This window comes from Pleurodeles waltl, chromosome 3_1 (genome assembly GCF_031143425.1).
Source record: "Pleurodeles waltl isolate 20211129_DDA chromosome 3_1, aPleWal1.hap1.20221129, whole genome shotgun sequence".
In the NCBI taxonomy this organism is placed as follows: domain Eukaryota; kingdom Metazoa; phylum Chordata; class Amphibia; order Caudata; family Salamandridae; genus Pleurodeles; species Pleurodeles waltl.
Window position 1 is genome coordinate 1,799,924,274 of NC_090440.1, and position 21,189 is coordinate 1,799,945,462.

The window sequence follows — 21,189 nt, forward strand, 5'->3', positions numbered from 1 at the left end:
TCAAGTGGGGGGGTGGAGCGATCTTTTAGGATATCAATAACACCGTTGAAATCTCCGCCCCATATGGTATCGATTGCAGGATCCCTGAGCAGGCTGCTGCCCATTGTCCTAAGAAACTCACGTTGGTTTGTATTAGGGGAGTATAAGGTTATCAGGGCTAATGGGTCGCCATCTAACGCGCCCTCTAAAATTACGTACCGCCCATTTGGGTCGCACTGTATACGGAGCACAACATATGGGACCCCTGGGGCTATCCAGATTCCAGCCCCTCTGGCATATGACGAAAAGGTAGTTCCATGTAATTGACCCTTCCACTTTGTTTTAGTTAGTGCAAGCAAGGATTTATCCAAATGGGTCTCTTGCAACATGGCAATATGTATTTGGTGCCGCCTAAGGTATGTATAAATCCGTTGTCTTTTATTTGCGGAAGCCATGCCCTTTACATTCCATGTTAAGATTTTATATTGAGTAGCATAGCTCTTATTTTGGGATGACATGGAATTTGAGTTAGATATTTGGTGGGGTTACCACCTGTGGTTATATATGCCCAAATTTTCTTTGTGCTTTGATATCTATACCCTACAACTAGCTTCCCGGCTCCTGAGATATGTGACTTATTTTTGTAGTTTACATTATGGTGTGACGCTCTGTAATTAATACATGTCAATACGAATAACAATAAAACTGAACGTTCTGCTACAACTACAAGATCCGCTATATTTAACAACAGTAGCGGATATGATATGAACAAGGGGGTGACAGAACTTGTCATCTTGGGGTAACAGTCCTTATAGTGCGGAGGGTGTTCCATGGCTACGGGTAGTTGAATGATGTAGAACCGGCCTATTTTACGTATGTTGCAAACGTTGCCAGATCTAAGCAGCGGCGGGGCGGGCACACATTTCCCCGGGAGGGTTTATTCTATTTCAAACAACGACAGTGCCCAACCAAGGACAGCAGGTTGTATAGTATCCTGTATCTGGTAGCAAGTTTTTAACAAATGTCATCAGCTGCGCGTGGAGTGAGGACTGGACCCCGGTCAGTTTCCGTGGAGTCTGAATTTAACTCTAGATCAGGTTCGGCTTCTGATTGCTCAGAGTAATGTGTCGGTGACACATTGGCAAAGCGTTGCGCGGATTGTAACAGATGCGATCTCTCAGCTCGAGATTGTTCAGGGGAAGGTCTGCCGCCTTGTTTACTGCGAGGTTTGTGCTTATTTCTCTGGGGTAGACTTTTATCAATAGGAGATGGAGGGTCAGCTAGGCCTTTTGCATGAAGCCATGTCCATGCATCTTCAGGAGTAGTAAAGAATAAAGTACGGGAGGCATCTTGTATTCGGAGTTTAGCTGGGAACAGCAGAGAATATTTAATATTGTGTTCTCTGAGACGCTCCTTAATCCGGTAGAATGAGTTACGTTTCTTTTGTACCTCCATTGTGAAGTCCGGGTAAGCGGTTATTTGTGTGTTCTCAAAGTGCATTGGGTTAAATTTACGAAATAGTTGTAATATAAGGTCTCTATCACGATAGTTCAATAATTTTGCTATTAGGGGGCGTGGAGAGGCACCTGGTGGCGGGGGTCTGCCTGGTATCCTGTGGGCGCGCTCCACCGAAAAGAACTTTGGAACATTCTTCTTGAACACCGTTTCAGTCAGCCACTTTTCAATAAAGAGTTCTGTGTTTGGGCCTTCGGCTCGTTCTGGGAATCCAACGAATCGGATGTTATTCCGGCGCGATCTGCTTTCAGCTTCTTCGGCTCTTCGCTTGAGTGTCTCGACTTCTGTTGTTATAACACTTAATTGGGATTTAACTGTTGACATGTCTGGTGTGAGGTGTGACGTATCTTTTTCAAGCTCGGCGAGCTTTTCCGCCAGCACCTGTTGATCCGCCCGAAGCAAGTTAACATCTTCTGCGATTGAGCCAATTTTCGCTTCCAGAGTTGTTTTGGTATCCAGTATAGCTTGCAACACTTTTTCAAATTGTGTTGAGGGCTTTTGCAGTGTCTCTTTTAGATCTTGAAGGGTTTGGTGCGTGACTGTGGTCTCAGATGATGGAGGCATTTTAGTTGGGTCCATGTTTTCAGGTGGCACACGTGGGGCCTTTGGCTTTCCCATCAGGTGATTCGCGTTTAAAGTTATTGTTGAACTCTGAATTCAGCTTAGTATTGTTTGATTGTGACACAGAGATTATCGACAGTTTATCTCTGGCGCTGAGTAGGCCCAATGCCTGTAGACGTCAGGTAGTTTACTTTCCTCCTCTCACCGCACACTCACCGTACGGCACTACCAAGGACCGACTTTATTACTGTTTATTTCTGCGCTATTATAGCAACGGAGCTTCTGCAAACTGCCTAGTAGGTACTATTTTTCTTTCCATGCCTTAATTACTTTGATCCATCACTTTCTCACATTGCTATCGCCTATTCAGGATCCAACACGTCCCTTTTACGCTTTTTTAAAATCTATGCTTCTATGTGTGCAGAGGCATTCCGAGCATTGGTCTGCCGTCTAGAGGTCTACCTATCCTTTTTAGGGATCCAGCAAGACTGTGGGGTACGCTGCTCAGGCCGTACAGTATCCCTCTAGTGTGAGCACGGCAAAACGGGGCTCCTCGAGATTCGAGCCTATTGTTTCCCAGCCATTTTTGTTATTCGAGGTTAAATCAGTCAACTGTTATTTTTTTTTTTTAAGGTCATCAGCACCCTGGTGCCTCCCTGCGCGAACAATCGACCTGGTGTCACGCTGCAGTCCACATTCAGGTTTGAATTGCGGCATATGTCCCAATCAGACCCCCCGGGGCCGCGCGCCCACTCGCCTCTGTCTCACCAGTATTACAGTCAGGGACGGATGGCCCTCACTCTCGTAGCGGGACGTCTTTACATGCGAGTCTCTTACTCACGATCTTCCTAGGGCACCGCGATTCGTAGCCAGCCCGGCTCCGGCCGCCTCTGGCCTTCAGCCCGGGTCCGCCCAGGCGCCTCTCCGAGCGGCCACGTGTTTCGCGGTCAGCGCGACTCAAGCCACCTCCAATTTTCAGCCCGGGGCCGCCCCGGCTCTTCTTCGAGCAGCTACACGATCCGCATACCAGCGCGGCTCCAGCCGCCTCCGATCCCCAGCCTGGAATCGCTCGGGCGTCTCCTCGAGCGGCCGCGCAGCAGCGCGGCCGAGAGCGGCGATGCTAGGATCCCTCGGGTCGCACTGGACAGCCCGGTCAGCTCCTCCGGGTCCGTGCACGCACTCGCAACCGCCACGCTGGCTTCCAAACCGGGTAGGGATCGTTTTCACCCACCCGGCGTTGTTTTTTCAGGATTTTAGTTGTAGGCCGGGTCGGAGCTGCAGCTTATGCGTCCGACCCGGTCGCCATCTTGGACACGCCCCAAATGTCAGCATATATAATGTTAGAATTGTCCACCTGACATTGATTGTATATTCATCTCATGAGTGGAACCTAGAGTTGTGTTAGTCCACACATAGAGGGTGCTCAGTTGTGCTACCTTCCTTTGTATTTGACTGACCATGTGTTCATTATGATATGTGTAGCTTGCAGCTACTTCATCGAGATGTATGGCCCATGCTGTTGCTGGTGTATTTGCTTCATTGACTTGCACATACACATTATGTAGATAGGCATGTCACCTGGCTCAAATATTGTTTGCCCTTGAGATACACGAGGGCCGTTTTGTGTGCAAATGATGTTATAGGGCATGTGCAAAGCGAAATGTGTCCCAGGGCAGCAGTCTTCCGGGAGTGCATCTGATCCCCCCATACCTATTATTCAGGTATTGTGAGCTTTGGATATTTGTCCCACCAAATATCGTGCATACCATTGACCTCCTATTGTGTTGCAATGAGTGTGATGTGTGAGTCCATTGCAGGGATGTTTCATGGGAGGGACATTTGTCTTCCATGCCACATCCACAAAATGTATCTTTAATCTGATGACAGTCCATGGCATGCGTGCAATGTGAAGGTGTCAATTGAATTGTTGGATGTGATGTTGATGTGATGTTATTGTGTGACACAATATTCTGTACACTTTATTGTCCCTGTGCCTAAGATGAGCAGATGTGTGTTATTGTGGAGTGTGGCAGTGCAGTGTCAGCGACCTGACCAAATGTGTCATTCTCTGTGAATTTCACTGAACCGGAACTCAATGATCTGTGTACTTGGTGCCCGTATCATGAGCCCCATATCATGTGGATGACGGTGCGACGATCTGTTGTTGAGTGTAATGACAAAGGTAGGTGTGTGTTATTACCATCGGCTGCATCAACGGTGGTGTGGATTTTGGGCTCCATTGATGAGATGCAACAGCTGCAGGAATTATGGCTCCATGGCAGTGGAGGACATGTGATGCAGAACACAGTTGAGTTGCTTCCTTTACACTTGCAGTTTCCGCCTGCTTGGATATGGTAGTTGGACAACCAAGGTCATGTTGGTAGTAGGCAACATCATAATGTGTGTGGTGGAAAAACTGGCTACATCAGCCTGATTAGCCTGTCTTGCCAACGTGGCAGTCTGAGCTGCCTGCCGGTTACAGCAGGACCACAGCATCCTAATGCAGTGGTCCGACCACCAAGCCAATGGTGGTTGGACTGCCGTCACCGTCATGGCAGTCCAACCACCAAGCCAATGGTGGTTGGACTGCCGTCACCGTCATGGCAGTCCACAGATCGCCAAACTCATAAAAAGGCCCTTAGTTTCCACCACCTTCCTTGAGTCACTTTTTTTTGGACTGGGAATAATATATTTAACTCTCTTAGTGTCCAATCCCTTCCCTAAGACATGCTTTACTTAAGTGTGAATATCATAATGTTGCTTCTTTAGTGTTCAGCACCTGTGTTAAGTTTGGAGTGGGAATAGGTAATGTTGTTCCTTTGGTATCTATCACCTTCCCTGAGTTATTTTACCTTCAAGTGTGAATAGTATATTTAACCCTTTAGTGTCCAAAGTCTGACCTGAGATGTTTTAGTTCAGTGTGAATGGACAATGTTACCTCTTTAGTGTCCAGCATCTTCCCTGAGTTTTTTTTATTTTGTAGTGGGAATAGTATTTTTAACCCTTTTAGTGTCCAAAACTTCCCCTGTTGTTTTTTGTTGTTGCCCCCAGTACATTCCCTGTGTTGTTATATTCAAGGATTACAAAAAGACCTAGGTAAGGAGCCCTGAGATGTTTTGGGTAAATAGTATTGTTTGTTCAAAAGTGTTTATTTCAGCTACCTGTGTCTGTTTTACTGTGGACTCTATGTGTTTCAGGCAGCCTGGCCTCTTTTAAAGTGGTGTTTTTTTAAAAATTGTTTTTGCCGTGACTGTGTGAATTGCCTTGCTAGTTTGTGGCACATACCCCCACCCCCTTTTTACTTCTAAGTAAAAAGGCTACATACATCTTGCAGAGTGTGTTTTTAGGAGACTGTTTTAATCTGTTTCTGTGATTTAAATTGTGCTTAAAAACTGTCTGCCCCCCTGTATTTTGTGCCTTTAAAAAAGCCTGATTTCAGAGTGCGCGCCCAGCAGTATTCCAGTGTTTGTTTCTTAAACAATCTCTCCCTTACCTGGAAAGTAGACTCTGCTAGCTTCGAAGTGTGGATTCAGCCTGTCTGTATCCAAGGAGATTCTGAATAGAGCAGCAGTTGTCTTTCCCCCTGACCACAGGGACTGGACTTCAGTTAACTTGCTCCTTATATAAGTTCCTATTGGTTGTTGCATATGTTGTTGTGATAGGTTGTTGGTAGTTGGTCTTTCTATTGGTTGCTGGCTCTAGTGCTGGGGTTATGATTGGTGGATAGGACTGAGAATCTGATTGGCTGTTGGTTCTAGGGCTGAGAATCTGATTGGCTGTTGGTTCGAGGGCTGTGATTGGTGTATAGGGCTGAGATTCTTATTGGTTGTTGGTTCTAGGGCTGTGATTGGTGGATAGGGCTGAGAATCTGATTGGCTGTTGGTTCTAGGGCTGTGATTGGTGGATAGGGCTGGGATTCTGATTGGCTGCTGGTTCTAGGGCTGTGATTGGTGGATAGGGCTGAGATTCTGATTGGCTGTTGGTTTTAGGGCTGGGGCTGTGATTGGTGGCCGGGAATAAGGCTCTGATTGGTGATTAGGGCTGGGTATCCCATTAGTTGTTTAAATCAGGGCTTGAAATTGGATTGGCTAGGGTTAGGACCAGCTTCTTATTGGCCAGTAGGGCTATTAAAGGCTAGGATTCAGGGCGTCCCAGCCTGGGCGGACAGGACAAGGGCAGCTGCCTGTTTGGGCCTGTTCGGGACAGGTCTGGACTAGGGACTAGGGACAGAAATGCTGCCCAGTTCTCAATGGACCAAGATTGGTTCCAGCCCCTACACATCCCTCAACATGCAAACACATATTCTACAAAGGCATCCAACTCATGCATCACAAACTGACCACAGACAGATTGCATTGTCCCATCACCCAACACAATACCCTTTATACAACACATACACACATATCACTCTGTCCACTCCCACCAACACAACCTGCCATCACCCACACAACACAAAACTACAGTATACATTTCTCTCAGTATCAGCCTTCCAGATACACACTCTCTGCTCATACTATCCAACAACACTATCCGCTGTTTGCTCCACCCGAGCCACCTGTCATCATAACAATGCCCAAACCCTGCCTTCAAACACACCATCTACAAACACTCTTCCCCTCTCTTCACCAATTACACACAACCATACAATCCCCACATTTCACTCCACCACACATATTACCTCTTCCAGTCATCGCATCTAACACTAACTTCCCTGACACACATCCATCACCTCTTACACACCTCGTACATTCATCTCCAAAACACATCAACACCCCATTTAACACTCAACTTCCACTCACCAGCACTAACTCACATACAAATCCCTCACCAAAAAGAACTACAGCAATATCCCCTCTCACTATTCCACAAAAACAATACAGACCACAAACATCAGCACATCAAATCAACACAAACTTACATTACACTTATCGTCATACCCACTCCCACCCTCAGAACTACACAAAGAATAAAAATGCCATCCTATCTCCACCCCTACTTTCTCACTCTTCACAAAAACCTACCACAAGCACCCCAACCCAGCAACTTTAGAGCTTTACATCATGATCCACATGCTCCTCCACCACCCCTAACCCATACTCCATCCACACTAAACAAATGCAAACAAAATAAAAAAACATGCCACTCATAGCAACCTAGCATCCCCTTGTCTATTACATAATAAAACTACCCTACAAAAAACAGTACACTCCTCATGGCTCTCTCAGCCACCAAGTCCAACACCCACACACACAGACCCAACAAAATGCCTCCTTAACCTGCTGGAAGAGGAACACTATATTGAAAAGCAAGACTATTGTGACCCCCAAACAGTTATCACAACTAGCAACACTCCTGCTTCAAGCTCACAATATACTACTTACCCTTCTCCTAAACAAAACAACACTACCACTAACACACCTTTTCTAAACTGCCAGCTCATAAATGCTCGATCACTCTCAAAAAACAAGCACCACATCTACGACCTGTTCACAGACACACAGCCTGACTTACTATTCATAACTGAATCCTGGTTGGGAGATGACATGGTCCCAGTGTTGCACGAAGCCGTTCCTCCAGGCTATCAAACCATCACACAAAACCGTATAGGCAAGAGAGGAGGTGGACTAGCTATTATTTTCAAACAGGCATTGAACCTCAGTAAAACAGACAACATCTCCATACAAGGTTGTGAAGCCCTCCCTACCAGATGCCACCCTACTCCAACTTCCTCCTGTAACTTTCTCCTCCTTTACAGACCTCCACCTAACAACTCCACATTCCCAGATGCTTTTCTAGACACAGTCTCAAAACTTATTACACTATACTCCAACCTATGCATTCTTGGGGATCTAAACATTTGGTTTGACAAACCCAATATGCCCCATCCAAAAGCTATCACCACCGGTCTAATCGCATTGAACCTACATCAGATTGTACACAATCCCACACACATCGCTGGTCACATCCTAGATGTAATTTTTGCTAAGCCTGAACTAGTTACTATTCATAGCATCACGCCAATCACTTGGTCAGACCACCATTTGATAACTTTCCGACATACAGCTCCACAAATCAACACACCCCACAACTACTTACATACATACACCTATCGACCATGGAGCAAACTCAATTTGGATGACTTAGAAACACAACTAACAGCCAACACAGATCCAGATACAATTAATTATGTGCCAAAACTTTATGAGTGGCTACAGGAAGCTTTTGCTATCCTAATACCACTCAGAAAAACTAAACACAACAAAAGAAAACCAACCCCTTGGAGAAACACAGAACTTAAAAAGATAAAGCAACAAATCAGAAAGTTACAGCGGACCTGGCTCAAAACAAACAACAGTCAAGACAAACTGCAGCTACACAAACTTAACAGGATATTCAAATCATGATTCAAAAAAGCTAAAAAAAAGGTACTACTCAGACAGAATTCAAAATGTTCAATCTACAACCAAGGAATTTTATAAAATTCTCAATGAATTTTGAAAACCTACATGCATGGAAGAAAGTCATCCCACTACTCAAGATTTCACAAACAAATTGGCAACTCACTACACAACCAAGGCAGACACATTGGACTCCTATTTAAAACAGAAGAAAAACATCAGCACCAACCCCTTTCCTAAAATACCCTCTAAGAATAAACCAACCCAACCTCTACAGTCCTTCAAACAAATATCCCAGGATGAATTTATGGATTTGGTCAAAGCAAGCAGACCTTTTGGTTGCCCTTCTGACCCTTGCCCACCACAAATCTTCAAGAACATTCTTCTATCTACTTCTGCTGCCACACCTGTAAGAAGAATCATCAACAACTCTTTAACTTCAGGAACTTTTCCTGTAGACCTGAAAAAGGCATACATACAACCTTTATTAAAGAAAACAAACCTAGACCCGCAAGACCCCAACAACTACAGACCAATCACAAATGGACCTTTCCTGGGCAAATTGATAGAAAGAGCAGCATTCGCCCAGATGTCACAATTCATTGAAGACAATTCTATACTTTCAGACTTCCAAACTGGATTCCACCCAGGAAGAAGCACTGAATCGGCACTCATAGCTATCTCGGATGATCTTAAAAACACAGTCGACTGAAATGGAGTTGCTGCACTACTTCTCTTGGACCTCTCGGCTGCCTTTGATACGGTTGAAAATGACACCCTAATTCAAAGACTTCACAAAGCCGGCATACAAGGGATTGCTCTCGACTGGATTACTTCCTATCCCCAAAAAAGATCTAATATCATCCACTCGCCCCCTTTCTCGTCCGAACCCTACCTCACAAAAGCAGGGGTCCCCCAAGGATCAATCATCTCACCTTTGCTTTTCAACATCTGCATGATATCTTTACCAGAACTGATCAATGATTTCCATCTCACATGCTACAACTATGCAGATGACACACAAATACTAATTACATTAGAATGCCCCAAAAAACATTGAAAACTCACAAATCTTCAGTTGCCTCACAGCCGTTGATCAGTGGATGACCTGGAGCCATCTCAAACTAAATACCTCCTAAACAGAAATACTCACATGTGGTGACTGGAAAAATTGTGACCCTCTGTGCGTCTGGCCTGACGATCTCGGACCACCTCCTCAATTATCCAAGGAAGTTAAAAACCTAGGAATCACCATGGATTCCAAGTTAACTATGAATGCCCAAGTGGACAAATTAGCACGAACAAGCTTCCTCACCTTGAAGACTTTACGACGCATCTTCCCCCACCTCGGATTTCCACACAAGGTGCAAGCTACTATCTCACTTGTACTGTCCAAACTGGATTATGCCAATGGCCTCTATCATGGATCATCTCGATCTATTATGTAAAAACTAGAACGTATCCAGAATTCCGCAGCCAGGCTACTATACATGTAAAGCCGCAAGCCCACATCTCGTCTGCCTTAAGAGCACTAAACTGGTTACCCGTTGCCAGAAGATGCACTTTCAAGCTGCTTTGTATCACCCACAAAGCTATACGTGGAACAGGACTGCTTCTTATCAGAAAAAAAATAATCAAATACATCCAACAAAGAAACCTCCGCTCAAGATTGGCACCCCGCCTTAGAACACCACCATACAAGAAAAAGACTACAGGTGGTACATCCTTCTCCGTTCAAGCAGCCAAACTATGGAATTCATTACCCCCAACTATAAGAGCCACAGATAACTTTCTTGTCTTCAGAAAACTACTCAAGAGTTGGCTCTTTCCTTCATAACCACCATATTCAAACAACTATGGACTGCATATGCCTATGTTGATAAATATGGTTTTCAGATTATGTGTATATTTCTAGTTATGTATAGTTTCTTTAGAAAATATGTATTGCTACTATGTCATAACAATAAAATACACACACACTCTTTAAACCTGTTTGACTAAGTATATTTTACCCATGGTTCTAATTATGTATTGCATGTGCATATGTGTGTGTATTCATGTGTGTTTGTATGTGTGTGTGTATGTGTGTATGTATATATATATATATATATATATATATATATATGTTTATATGTTGTTTCTGTGCTTGGCATGTTTGTGGGTCATTGCATGGCTCCCGGGTGGGTTGTTATACTAGATATCTATGAATTCCTGCTCTCATATTATCACACTTATCTACCCATCATCAAATGTCATGTCTCAATCAAACTATCCTCCATTCTCACTCTGACTCATCCCAAATCCTTTCTACTACTTTCATCTCCTAAATAACTCTGCCTAAGCTCTTCCCTCCGCTTCCACATCTAACTCACCAAACCTCACTCTACTACCGTGACCTCCCACACAACCCTACTAATTTCTCCCGCATTTATCTCACCCTGCTACTATGCTCTCCCTAACCCTTCCACGTACTCTTCCCTCCTCCATCCCCCTTTACTCATCCCAAGCCTTTGGGTTGAGTAAATTAAGGATATACTCCCAATGAACACTCCTGGATTTCTTTCCTTCTCCACCCCTCCATTACTCCAGTCAATCTAACTAACAAACTCTCATATCCGCGGCTCAAATTAACTCATAATAATACTAAAACTGTACTCATTATTTCCCGATACTAATCTATCACTAATTCTTGTTGGGTTCCAGAGTAGCGTGCTACTCACCGAAAAGCGCTTTGACGCCTCGTCAGGGGTAGTAAGCGCTATATAAATATGATTACAATACAATACAATACAATACTGGAGTAGTAAATGTTTCATATTTTGTGTCCAATACCTTCCCTGAGTTATTTTATACTGGAGAGGTAATAATGTATTTATGTTTTTTAGGGCCAGATGTATCAAGCTCCCAGTTTGCATTTCTTAAATAGTGAATTTTAAGAAATCACTATATAAGAAATGCAAAATGGGATGTTTGAAAATTACGAGTTGGTAATACCGATTTCTAAAAGTTCGGCATCACAATTTGTGAATTGCAAATACCGATTCGCAAAAAATAGTAAATTGGTATTTGCAAATCACAAATTAACCTAGACAGCCTGATGACATCACGACCAGGAAATGAGTCAGTCCATGCTGTTTCCAGAAGCCCCACCCACAGGAGCACGCAGAGAGAACTGGCCAAGCACCAGGGAGGCAATCTTGAGAGTCAGCCAGGAACAAACAGGATGATGGTTACTGATTAGAATGTGAAGGAGAAAGGAGACAGGAAGCGCAAACTCAAATTCAGTGAGCAGGAATTGGAGGTGTTCACGGAGGAGGTGGTCAGGAACCAAAACAAACTTTTTGGAAAACACTCACTACAGGTACCTGAAAGTGAGAAGAGGAAACTGTGGTCAGACATCCAGACCAAAATACGCACAGTGCGTATTGTGCAGCGCTCTGTCGAGGCGATACGCAAGTGCATTCTCGTACCAAAGAGAGGGTAGCAAGCAGGCTGAAGAAGGCAAGGAGCACTGCAGGAGGACTACCCACCCAGACACCGTCTACACCAATAGAAGACATGGTGGAGTCCACACTGCTTCCTGAAGCTGTCAGTGGTATTACTTACATTGACACCTCAGACACACCCAGCACCAGCAAAGGTAAGGTCATTAATTATGTGTTTCCCCATATGTGCATGTACAAATGGCCCTTAGAAAATAGCAATGGCACAATGCAGTGTGATAAGTAGTCCATGCCACATCTTAAATATAACACATCAATGCCTTATGTGAGTGGTAGTCCACACCCCTAAAGTGCAACTACACATGCTGCGATTTGCAAATTCACATCTGTATTTGCGAATTGCAGTATGCGATTCGCATTTACTTCTCGCAGTGGCAAGAAATCGCAATTTTAGCGATTACTTATATTTGCACAGCAAATGCCTTTCATACATCGTCAGAGGTGATTTTGCATATGCAAACGGTGGAAGTTACCAATTCGCACCGTTTGCGAATGCAAAATCCTTTGATACATCAGGCCCTTAGTGTCTAAAACCTTTTTTGAGGTAAATTGTATTGCAGTGTAAAAAGGGAATTTAATTTATTTAGTGGTATAGTTGTGTGTTTATTTTGTTTGTAGTTAAGTGGATGCAGTATGTGTTATGTTTGTAATAATAAATCATTTACATTTCAGCATTGGTATGGTAATAAATGATAACATGAGCAATTTATTGTTTCATTAATAATAAAAAATAATTTTTTTTAAAGAAAACAATGCCTATGTAATATTTTATTATTTTCAATTTGAAGAAAAAAATGTATTTCCACTTTTTCATACTTTTGGTATATATTGTTTACTATTTTATTTAATGCTTGATATATTTTTAATGATATTTAAAGAGAGCAAAAGACATATTTTTAAATACATTTCAGTGATATACATTTTTAATAACTTCTTAACATTCAATATTTTAAAATGTTTTTGTAATATATTTGGTATGCATTTGATAATGTTATTTAACATATGTAGTTTTAATATATTAAATAATGTTATATAAATTAGAAAATTAAGTAATATAAGATACATTTTTAATACTTGTTAACAAATACAAATTAAACATTTTTCAATTAATTTCAGTTTTAGACATTTTCATATTGTTTTCAACATTGTACATTGCTTAATATTTGTTAAAAATATTTAACAAATTTTATACTGTTATTTAACGTAAATATTGTAATATATATTAAATAATGTTCTATATATATATATATATACATATATATATATATATATATATATATATAATGAAATTATTTAATATATATTGAAAACATTTTATGCTTTTAAACATTTTTTAAGATTGAAATAAACATTTTAATAATAATGTTGCTATTTTCCCATTGATTCCTATAGGTAGATAAGGGGCGATTACAAGTTCGGTGGTTAGACTGCCAGTCTGCCATGGTGGTGGCGCCAAGAAGACCGCTGTGCGGGCAGTCTCCCGGCCACCATATTATGATGTATGCAGGTTGAAGCGCTGACTGGGTCGACATCTTGCTGCCTGCCAATGGCGCAGTGGGGTGCAATGTTTTTGGTGCATACTCTGTTAACGTCATGGATCTGGCAAACCGCCGACTCAATTACAAAAACACAGTTGACATAGTGGCCCCCTTGTGGGGATTAGCTGGCAGCAGTTGGGCATCACAGTACGCTCTTGGTAAAGCACAGGAAAAAAAAGCCCATTGGATGGATTCAAAAGCAAAACAGCTGACATACATTGGCCAACTGAAAACACCTGCAAATTACACTATAAAATACACCACATTCCAGACTATGATTCTTTGCCTCTTCTCTGCAGCACAGCAAGTCAGAGACCACACATAATTTTTTCATTTTAGTGACAGAAGGCAGCCCTTTTTTCTCCTCCCCTTTAACACTTTTCACACTTCTCCTCATTCCTTTCACCCGTATTACTTGTCTTGTTTCGTTAGTCGCTGTTACCCACTTTAATTTACAATCATGCCATGTCCCAAAAAATCCAAATTTTTCTGAGAATGAGTTAAGAGTCATAGTGAGTGAAATCATAAGAGTAGAGCCACAATTGTTTGGAGTCCAAGTCCAACATACTCCTCTCAGTAGGAAAATGGAAATATGGCTAAGGTTAGTCGACAGAAGGAACACCGTAGGCACCACCTTTCGCACAAAGGAGGATGTTAGGAAGAGGTAGAATGACCTCAGAGGGAAGGTGCATTGCCCGGCCTCCAGTCAACACATAGAGACCCAGAAAACTGGTAGTAGTCCTCCCAGCACCCCATAACAATTCTCTACCTGGGAGGAGAAGGCCCTGGCCATACTGCACTCTGAGGGCTCGACAGGAACAGCTGAGGGACCGGAATCTAGTAAGTTACACCACAAAAACTGTCACAAAACGTCAATGTCCTGTATGCTCACACCTCAGATGTTGCTATTGTATTCTTCATCTACTTTCCCAACATGCAATACCCAAAGTATCAGAGACGGTTACATTGTCAATGTGCATTGTCTTACACAACATCACATGTACCAATCTCCATTACATTCCATGTGTCAGAATGGGGTCTGTAAGAGTTTTAATATCAAAAGGTAATTCCAGGGCCAATGTAATGAGTCAAGATGTAAATGTATGGTCCAGCCTAACTGCAGTGTGGCAACAGGTATATCAGACTGAACATTTGTCAAGTGTTGCGAAGTAGAGAGAGTGACATGACCACAACTACTATGAGGCCCTGTTTCACTCAAAACAAGAGGACAATGTTCTATTGCGCAAAGACACTTGTTAGCCATGTCACAACTGATGTTCCTCATCATGGTGTTTACATTTGTCTAGTGTAAGAGTCAGAAACTCACATGACTACAACTACCAAAAAGTTCTGTTTCTGTAACTCAAAACAAGAGGCCATTATGCTCTTACACAAAAACAATTGTTAGCCATCTCACAACCGAAGTTTACTCATAATGGAGTTTACCATATGTCTAGTATTGGGAGCCAGAAAGTGACATGAATTCAACCACCATGAGGCCCTGTTTCTGTAACTCAAAACAAGAGGCCACTGTAATCTTGTTCAAACATACTGGTTTGCCATGTCACAACTGATGTTCACGCATCACGGAGTTAATCATTAGTCTATTGTAGGGAGTTAAAAAGTGACATGACATGACTACAACTACCATGAGGCCTTCTTTCTGCAACCCAAAACAAGAGGTCATTGTGCTCTTGCACAAAGACTCTTGTTGTCCAGGTCTGAACTGATGTTCACTCACCATGGAGTTTACCATTTATGTAGTGTGGGGAGTCTGAAAGAGACATTGCTACAACTACTACTAAGCCCTGTTTCTGTAACTCAAAACAAGAGGTCATAGTGCTCTTGTGCAAACACACTGGTTTGCAATATCTTGATCTTGCACAAAGACAATTGATAGCCATGTCCCAACTTATTTTCACTCATCATGGAGGTTACCATTTGTCTAGTGTTGGGAGTTCGAAAGTGACATGATTACAACTACTACAATGCCCTGTTTCTCTAACTCAAGGCAAAAGGCCAATGTACTCTTGCACAACAACACTTATTTGTCACAACTGATGTTCACTCATCATGAAGTATACCTTTTATCTATTGTGGGGCGTTTGAACGTGATATGACTACAACTATCATGAGGGCCTGTTTCTGTAACTCAAAACAAGAGAGCATTGGGCGCTTGCACAAAGGCATTACTTAGCTATGTCATAAATGATTTTCACTCATCATGGAGTTTACCATTTGACCAGTGTCGGGAGTTCGAAAGTGACATGTCTACAGCTACCATGAGGCCCTGTTTCTGTAACTCAAAACAAGAGGCCATTGTGCTCTTGCACAAACACACTTGTTATCAATGTCACAACTGATGTTCACTCAACATGGAGTTTACCATGTGTCTAGTGTCGGGAGCTAGAAGGTGACATGACCAAAATTTCTATGCACCCTGTTTCTGTAACTCAAAACAATAGGTAATTTTGCTCTTGCGCAAAGACGCTTGTTAGCCAGGTCATAACTGATGTTCACTCACCATGGAGTTTACCATTCGTCTGGTGTGGGGAATTAGAAAGTAACATTATTACAACTGAAACAATGCCCTATTTCTGTAACTCAAAACAAAAGGTCATTGTGCTCTTGCACACAGACACTTGTTAGCCATGTCACAACTGATGTTCACTCATCATGTCTAGTGTTGGAAGTTAGAAAGTGACACGGCTACAACTACCTTGAGGTCCTTTTTCTGTAACTCAAAACAAGAGGCCATTTGCTCTTGTCCAAAGAAATTGGTTTGCCTTGTCACAACTGATGTACACTTATCATGGGCTGAGCAATCTATCTTTCATGCTTAACTCTGAGACTTGTCTGCCGACCTAGCTTGGTGTTATCCCACTAACCCTAAATGACACTATTGATGCCATGGATGACACCTTACCAAGGGTGTTTATCAAGTAGCTGTAAGGCATTAGGCTACTTCAGCCGATTGGAAGTTGCAGGTAACCCATTGACTCTGCACTGCTCACATGATGTCTACTGCTACATATAAAACCAAGTTGTGTGTTCACCTGCATCTTTTACAACTAGGCCTTGGAATGGTCAAACACACATTCTACTTCTCCATTGTGTTGGCTTAACAGTTTGGTAGATGTCATGTTCACTCCTTAATCCTAAATGCAACTTATCAGCACATCTAATGAGCTGCTCAATCCTGATAGTTTCTGCAACCTCCACAAGTGTCTTGTCAACAACTTCAATACCTTATAAATGTATCACAATCAGAAACCATACTTATTAACATCTTCCTACGTCTCTACTTATTGTGACCCAAAACATTTGGATGTAGATTCCACACTTCCACCAATAACAATGTACTTTTTTTCAAAACAGGTCCAACTGGCACCGCACCTGGGAAAACATTGTCAGTCGAACAGACTCAGTGTGCCCACATCACATCACCTTCCACCCTAGCTGCTACAACATCTCAGCCAACAACACCCCCGACCTGTGTCCCTACCACAGTTAGAACAATGTTCTGTCACCCAGTCCTGGTTCCTGACCCGCAGGACCCAGTTGGAGAGGGCACCCTAGGCCAAGGACACAGGCTCATGGGGGTAGGGTCTGTGGGAGGGATGCTGTGAGCCATCAGAGTGAAGCCATTAGGGCCACTCATGACCAGGATACCATCAGCCAAGTCTTGGGGGTCCATCAGGAGTTTCAAAGTGTGAAGGCTAGGTAGTTACAGAACTCCGGGAAATTAGACAGCTGCAGTGGGACATGTACCAACAGACGGAAGCCCATACCTCCAACATGGGCACCTTAACAGGGGTGCTGATAGATATCCATACAACCCTGAGCAGGGCTTTTATACCACAATCTACCCCTTCCTGTGGCGCAACTTCATCAAACCCATCTACATCTGCAGCATCTGCAGGAAGACAGCCCTGCCAGGGAAAGAAACACCATCTAACACACCTGCCTCTATAGCACCCGAATCCCCCCCACATTTCCAAGCAAATATCCAGGAGATGAAGATGACAAGACACCCACCACTGCCAGCAAGAAACCTCAATCCTAATATCCTCCTTTGTGTATCTTACATTCACTCTATGGACTAATTCTGGACACCATTCTATTTCTGATGGGAGGAGTAATTTACACTTTGTAATTCAGATGATTTGGCATATATCTATATCTATATCTATCACTATACACACATATATATATATATATATATATATATGTGTGAAAAATATAGTTGTCCTCTGGACAAAAGCGCACTCCCAACAGGTTGCAGTTTATTTTAGAAAACAGGAAAGCCAGTAACATTCAAAGAATTCTTTATACATTTTCCAGGCTTTATGCGTTTCAGACATATCGTCCTTGGTCACATGCCAAATGCTTGGGTTGAGCAAATGATTGCAGGCATCTGATTACTTCATTAAATGTTAGGGTGATTTACACAATGCATCCAGGTAGTGGTAGTCCTGCACATTTATATTACATCTTTAGCAGACAACCTTTTCTGCCTTGGTAGGTTGCTGCAGTCAAACACACATTAAAGCACATTTATAAACCTTCATAGGCGAATTCAACGTACAGTTACCGAGTTTTGCTGAAATTATCCCATCCTATTGCTCTTTCTATGACGATGTAGTAAAGTCACATAAACTTTGTTTTGCATATATATATATATATATATATACATATATGGTTGCTTTCATCATGACTGAACTACTTCACTTTTCTTTTATGTAGGCCTGGGCGGAGTTCACAGAGTTACACTCTGCGGAATTCTGCGGAGTTGATTAAAAACTCTGTGGAATTCTGCAGAGGTGGAGTTCCATGGCCTACGGAGTCCTGAATGCGCTTGATCTCGGAAGCGCTAAGCAGGGTCAGACCTGATTAGTCAGGCCCAACCCTGATTAATGCTTATGAGATGGGCGCATTCAGGAGTGGGCCATAGACAGTAAAAGCTGCTGTTTCAGGCTTGTCCCATGTGCACTGCACAAGAGGCTGGCTGGTGTAAAAGAGGCCTGAAACAGCAGCTTTCTTTCACTGCCTAAAGCCCCGCCCTGAATTCAGGCCAGGGCCGTAGGCAGCAGAAACTGCCAGCCCTCTTGTGCACCAGCCCGCACCATGTGCACTGCACACAGTACAGGCCGGTGCACAAATGCCTCAAACTGCAGTTCTCACTGCCTACAGCCCTGGCCTGATTCGAGGCCAGGCCCAGAGGGAGCAAAAGCTGCTGTTCAGTCTTTTTTTGTGCACCAGTGTACAAAAACAAGGAAAAAAGAAGAGATGATGCATTGAGTTCCTAAAACTTTGTTAGCTAAACCAGCAGAGGAGCTCCTAGCACACCCCTACATTTATTTTTGTTTTTGCACCTCGTATGTCTCCACCTTTAACACTAATACATTCACAAGTTACAAACTAATTTTCTGCTGTAGTAATTTTCACATTTAGAAATGTAGATATGTAAGATCATGTTAAATAAACATCGACAAAACAAGCTACTTGTTTAGGCATGGACATATTGCATGTACACAGTGTTTAGCTCAGGATCACAACAGTGCCACACCATCACATACATACAAGTGCCTTGTTTAAAAATATTTTTATTACATTGTTGAAATCATAGGCTGTCAACATGTCAGAAACATAGAAAATCAAACATGGTTGAATCATACTGTGTAAGTGATCAGCTTTACATATATAGACCTCCAGAACATGGAAGGATGGGATGTATGAGACATTGTCCTGTACAATAGGCAAAAATGTATTTGGTTGATGTCATCAGCTGGAGCCATATCGTCTACCTCACAAAAGGAATCCAACTTCATATATTGCAATACATAGACAGATGGCATTACAGCAGTTCCTGATCACAGGATGACTACAATCCGGTGCTTCTACATCTACAGTGATGAAACACATCAACAGCTACAATGTTTAGCCAATGTGAAGTAAAACTAACATGAATTTGGCATACAGCTACATATGTTCTGACCACATGATGACACACATAATGCCTAATGGCAGCCATGACCACACGGCAAGTAACAACTCTATTGGAGTCTCCTTAACTTCCATCCTATCACTGTGAAAGCTGTCCCGGCACAGGTCTTGTACAATCAAAGTCTGTGACATACATTCTCAGGAACAATCCATGCCTAATTTGTATGCATCATATACCTGTCACAACTCTGAAATGCCCAAATGAAGATGTCACGGTGAAGGTACCTAAACAAAACAAAAAAAAAAAGTATAGTTATACAACCATACATATGACACACTTCACATAGCGAACCTTTGGAGAACGCAAACCATGACAAAACTCTGACATAAACAAAGCAACATTTACTAAATGTGAATGTGTCAGAAGCTTCTTCACAAAATACCCTTTGCCAGATTTTCCCAGAGCTTCAGCCTCCTAACACCTTTCAAAAAATATACTTCTCACATCATCACAAGGGTTTATTGTACAGTCAAAGTCATGACATCTCATGACATAGTTATACTCATGAGAAGAAGCTGTCATTGAGATCTTATTGAACGGCACTTCACCACTATCATCATAATTTGCATTTAAGAATTCTCTCCTGGTGGCACCTCAGGCTCGCCCCCCTCAGTGATGTAAGGGATGTCCCTTCGCAGGGCAGTGTTATGGAACATGCAGCAGACTATGGTGATTTGACACGCCTTTCTGGGTGTGTAGAGGAAGGCTCCCCCAGTCTTGTCCAGACATAGAAATCTGGCCTTCTGAAGCCCAAAGGCCCGCTCAACTAGTTGCTGTGTTCTTCCATGGGCCTCATTGAAGCTGACTTCCCCAGGCTTAGTTGGATTCCACAGCTGAGTTAACAACCAAGGATGGTTGGGATAGCACCTGTCATTTCACACACAAAGTTAGGGTGGTATACATGTTGGATTTTATGTTTTGAATCATGAGATCTGGCACCAACTGACAACATACATCTTGTACAGTTTACCTATTCAGGAGAAACTTCTTAATTACATCCCTTTCTTTAATGGTCTGAAGGTTTGAAAATGAATGTTACAATGGAGGTTGTCGTCTCCTCCCTCTCCCAGGGTACCTATATGTGGAATCAAATAAATAGGAGCATTAGTCACAGTGTCCAGAGCAACATATATGATGAGTAAGACAAAACACATGTAACAAAACAATACTAGCTAAAAAAATGTATACACATTTCACATTTCAAATGTCTACTATCCAAGATCCAGCTATAATTCCCATTGTTGTCTACACATGTTTCCACAACACACATGAGCACATTATATACCTATATGGTCCTCATGTGCACCTTGATATAGAAAAGTAGGTTTTGTCCTCCCAAAATCCTTTACCAGTGGTGTACAGTGCACCGTGGTTATATGGCATTTATGACCAGTAATGCACTACGCTGATGATTGTGTAGAAGAAATTACACATCAATGGATTATTACATATGCTTACATGTAATCACACATTTGCAGTGGTAGTGACACATTTACCAGTCAGCAATACTTTAGTTTCAACTGCTAAGATAGAGAATGCCTGACCCTGTATATTGGACTTTTGGAAGCTGCTGGTGGCAACGGAAGTCGACTGAGTGGTGGACGGTTTCAGTCACGGCAGTCACAGCCATAGGCTAGTTTTGTTGACTGTGACAGTCACAGACCAATGACTGTGTCCTCCTACACTGA